The following is a 5,363-nucleotide window of genomic DNA, read 5'->3' as shown; positions in this document are numbered from 1 at the left end:
CAACCTCAAAAAATTTCTAGCAAGGGCAACCTTATCATAATGGGTAACAATTTGTGTGCCCTCAACTGGCACGAAAATCTGCTAGCATCATATAAGTGCATTTTCAGAAAAAAAAATCATAACTCGAAAACGACGAATTGTAGCACATTGCTACTCGTTCTGAGAATAGTTAATATTATTCCTTAATAGACAAAAAACTTTGAGAGAAAAAAATTTGGCAATTTGAAAAAAAAAATTTTTTATAAACAATAATTAATTATTAATAAACAATTACTGGTGTTTAGTTCACTAGATCGATTCAGTAGATCAATATCTAAAAAAATCGTTAAAATCCTTGATTTTTCGCGGCAGTTATAAGCGATTTCATCAAAAGTTGCTATTAAGAGAGGAAAAAAGAAGCGTTCGTACTCAAAAAGAAAAAATACGTGTCTCCTTAAATTGTTCAAGGAACAATCCCTGTGAGTTTTATCGCAAACTTAAGTAATTTCAACCACAAAATACTATTATTTGCAAGAACCTTTCACTAAAATTGTAACTAACTTTTTATTATTTATTAATCCCTTTTTGATATTCAGCAATAGCAAGATAGAAAAAAATTATAAACCAAAATTAGTAATATTTCTATGAATGTAGTTATAAAAGTTCACAGAGGAAATGCCGGAAAACAATGTATTGGCAAAGACATAAAATGTATGGCAATTTAGATGTCAACAGAATAATAACTACTATAAAAAAGCATGAGAGAAGTTTGCGAAGGAGGAAATCTTTTCAATTTGAACAAAAAAAGCTTTAAATGCCGTTGTAAAACGGTCAACAAATTTCTTACAAAATATTTTGATTTTTACCATGATAAAAACATTACAAGGTAAAATCATGATACAAATATTTAAAGGTAAAACCAGTGAACGTTTATAAATGAGAAAGCGCATTTTCAGTGTGAACTAATTGCTGCCAGAAATTTTGAGGTGCGGTCGAGCAAATATACCACTCGTCGACGAAATGCACCACTCGACGGACGGTGTCGGCAGAGAAGTGTCGGCTGCCACCTTTCATTTCATTTTTCATTTATTATAAAATATAACATTAGCACAATAAGATCCCAATGATCTTTTATAGTACAACTGTAACTTATAATAAAGAATTACAATATGTTAATGTTTAAAATTAAGTAATATATAAGTCAAAAACAGGAACAACAAAAACTTACAAAACTCTATAGAGAATCACAGGTGGAGCATAAGGAAAAACATAAGAATAATGTATTGATTACCCTATACCTAACTAGATAGCGAGCCTCAGAGGAAAGGGTATAACTTTGGATATGAAATAGCATTTTAACGAAAATAAGAATACAAAACACTCTTAAGGTTGCTTATGTTCAAACTATTACGAATATGAGATGGAATCGAGTTCCAGGTGCGAATAGCATTAACAAAAAATAGTCTTGCAGATGTTAGATAATTATAGTTGGGCACGATCAATTCCGTTAGGCGCGCAGATTTCGGGAAAGACAATTTTTCAAACAGATAGCTAGGTTCCTTATTCATCATAAGGCGAAATAGAAAAATGCAATTTCTAGCCTTCAAGTATTCAAAAATACCGCATCCCAAGAGCAGTGATTTCCATTCAGATATATGATCGTATTTCGCCAACCCAAAAACATACCGATTGTGAGTCCAGCTTACTGTAGATTAATTCCGAGTAACATATTATAGGCAATATTAATTGAATGGCGAGTTTACGCCTAATGCACACCGGTGTAAAAGTAGCAGACATTCTTAAATTCCGCAGAGTATAATATACTTTGCCGACAACGGAATTAATATGATCAATGCAGGTTAAATTAGTGTTTACAACAAAACCTAGGTTAGTTATTTTTGACACAAACTTAAGGGACTTATCACCAATGTACAGAGAAGGCATCACATTACAATTAATATTTCTTTTACATACTGGTAAAACAAATGATTTTTCACTATTAAGACATAGACCGTTTCTCACAGACCATGAAGATATAGACGACAAATCACTATTGAAATCCGCGCACAAATTAACCACATCGTCATGAGCCCCTGACAAATAAATTTGAATGTCATCCGCATAAGCATGAATTTTTGCATGTTGACAAGTATTAAATATGTCATTAATGAACATGCTAAATAGTAATGGTCCCATAATAGAGCCTTGGGGTACACTCGTTGCTAGCGGTCTAAGTTCGGATACTTCATAACCAATTTTTACTCTCTGAGCTCTGCCGGACAAGTAGCTTGTCATTAATCGGACAGCAAGTTCACTAAACCCAAAGTAGTTCCTAAGTTTAGAGCAAAGTAGGTCATGGCTAACCGAGTCAAAAGCTTTGGAAAAGTCTAAAAGGCATAATAGTGTCAAATTGTTTTTATCAAAGGATATCCGTATGTCGTCAAGTATTTTAATCATAGCTGTGGAGTAGCTGTGTTTAGCTCTAAACCCTGACTGAGATGGAGACAGTAACCTGAATTTGCTGAGATGACAATATATTTGTTCAGACATTAAGGACTCAAGTACTTTAGACAAGACAGGCAAGATACTAATTGGACGGAAGTCACAAGGACTACATGCAGATTTATTTTTAGCGACTGGAACCACTGTTGCAATCTTCCAAGCATCAGGGAAGCATGAGGTTGTGAAACAATGGTTAATGATGTGAGTCAATGTAGGTAAGATGAGCGGCAAGATTACTTTAACAAACCTTAATGGAATTCCGTCTTCACCAATTGCGTTGGATCGTATTTTGTTAGTACATCTAGCTACATCAAACTCGGATACAACACTAAACTTGACGTGGTCCAAAGTTATGCGGTAACATACATAAAAAAAATAAAAAATAAAATAATAACAAGTAATTTTTAGCAAAAAAAAAACCGACTTCAACTCTCATATAAAAAAAGTATATATATATATATATCTCATGATCCGCTGATCGGATCTTAACCAGATTAGTATGGGACCACCTCTGAGACACTACCTTTCCGATGTAAAAAGAATTATCGAAATCGGTTGACGTGGTCCAAAGTTATGCGGTAACATACATATAAAAAAAAATATTCCGACGAACTGATAACCTCCTCCTTTTTTGGAAGTCGGTTAAAAAATAAAAAAATATTCCGACGAACTTATAACCTCCTCCTTTTGTGGAAGTCGGATAAAAATGGAAGTCAGAACGACAAGTGTAGAGAAAGAAGCGGGAAACGGGGAAAGGAGCGGGCTTTTGTACATTTGCATGCTTGCCGAAAATATGATATTTGCGTGAAATCAATTTGCTGATTGCAAATTGATTTTTGCAAACATGTATGCATTTTTATATTTCAGCTAAACATGTATGCATTTACATTTATGGAAATAATTCAGTTTTCAAATCTTTTCTAATAAAGTCGTGTAGGAAGTTGCCATTGGATGGGTGGCAGTATAATTTTCCCCCACATTGTCATTTACATATCTAATTAATTACTAAACCTAAATTTATAAAGCACATATTTTTAAACTTCATTTCATTACCTATTTCTGCTACCAAATTTTTCATGCATCCAAAAAGACAAACAAATGAAAATGTAAGTATGTATGCATTTATAAATGTACATATGTACATACATATATACGACTGTTCTGCTTTCGTCTTCCCCTCGCCGCTTCCATCCATTCAAATTATTAAATTTCTGCGAATCGGCACCAGATTGGCACCGGCGCGAAACCATTAACCCTACGTTTACGAAATATTTAGATTTTCGCATAACTTTGCATTTAATAAGGCAATACTTGTACATTTTGTATGGGGAATAATAATAATTAATTTAAAATTCTGCATGTATCCATGTTCTCGACGATACATGTAACTTGCATGAAGATTAAACATAAAAAACGTTGTAAAATAGTGTGTTATTAACAGCTGGAACTAAAAAAACTATGTCCGCTAAAATGGGTTAAACGCAAACTTGAATTGACATTTTTACACGCATACATGCATACATACATAAACATTTACAGTGGAGTAGCAGTAGCTTGGACATCGCATTGGTTGTACTATAATGTGTTTGAATCTTTTTATGGTACTGAAGATTTGGGTACGGATGAAAAAATTTAAAATAATCTGTGGATATATATAAATATATATTTATAAACGCTTTGAAGTATAGAAATTGTTAAAATTAAACAATATATAAAATCATTTTTTTGCATTTATACAAATGGTGTTCAAGGCACTTCGACCCAGCTGTACAAAAATCGTGGCGCGTCATAGACAAAAATTTTATAAAATCGGACCGAAAAATGTGAAAACGAGCTAAGTTGCCACGTTACATTTATGAACTTGCGATAAAACCACATATGTTTGTAACTTTAAAAGTTTTGATTTTATTTAAAAAAATATTGTTTTTTCCCGCAGAAAACGTTTACTTTTATTAACTGTTTATTAAAATGACATCTTAAAATATTGGTTAATGATTGAAATATTGGTATGGAACAGAGAAATAGAGTGTTTTCCAAAAATGTCCAAAGTTCGAGATAACTTAGTTTACTGGATGTGTGCCACTTTTCACTTGGTTGGCCGAGATTTCTTCAATTTTACATTTTAGAATTTTTGTGTCGGATTGACAAAGTTGCGCTTGAGGATGATGAATCTGCGGGAAGATGTGCCGGTGTAGGATTTATGAATGAATGATCTTGACCTTGAGAAATATGCGAATGTGTTTATGAATGAAATAGTTATTGTTGTTTTGAGTATGCGTGTAATTATGTGCATATGTATGTATGCTGCCGTAAGTTGTACATATGTACATACATATGCATGTACACAATATGTACATATTACATATAGTAAGAATAATTTCAACTTTTATGCATGCATTTATTTTATAGTTTTATAATATTATATAATATTTTATTAGAATAAAATAGTTTTATATAAAGATCCATTTTACATGACTTTAGACGATTGTGGAAAAAGTCAAAATATTGCTTAAAGAAAATCTTATCAACTTAGCTGAAATATGAAAAATTGAAAAAAAATGAAAAGTCAAAATATTGCCTTAGATAATCTTATCAACTTAGCTGAAATAGAAAAATGCATACATGTTTAGTTGAAATAGAAAAATTCATAGGTACATGTTTGCAAAAATCAATTTGCAATCAGCAAATCGATTTCACGCAAATATCATATTTTCGGCAAGGAAGCAAATGTACAAAAGCCCGCTCCTTTCCCCGTTTACCGCTTCTTTCTCTACACTTGTCGTGCTGACTTCCATTTTTAACCGACTTCCAAAAAAGGAGGAGGTTATCAGTTCGTCGAAATATTTTTTTTTTTTTTTTTTATGTATGTTACCGCATAACTT

This window comes from Rhagoletis pomonella, unplaced genomic scaffold (genome assembly GCF_013731165.1).
Source record: "Rhagoletis pomonella isolate Grant_MI unplaced genomic scaffold, Rhpom_1.0 Rhpom_scaffold_00002, whole genome shotgun sequence".
NCBI lineage: Eukaryota > Metazoa > Arthropoda > Insecta > Diptera > Tephritidae > Rhagoletis > Rhagoletis pomonella.
Note: the sequence above shows the minus strand (reverse complement) of the source record.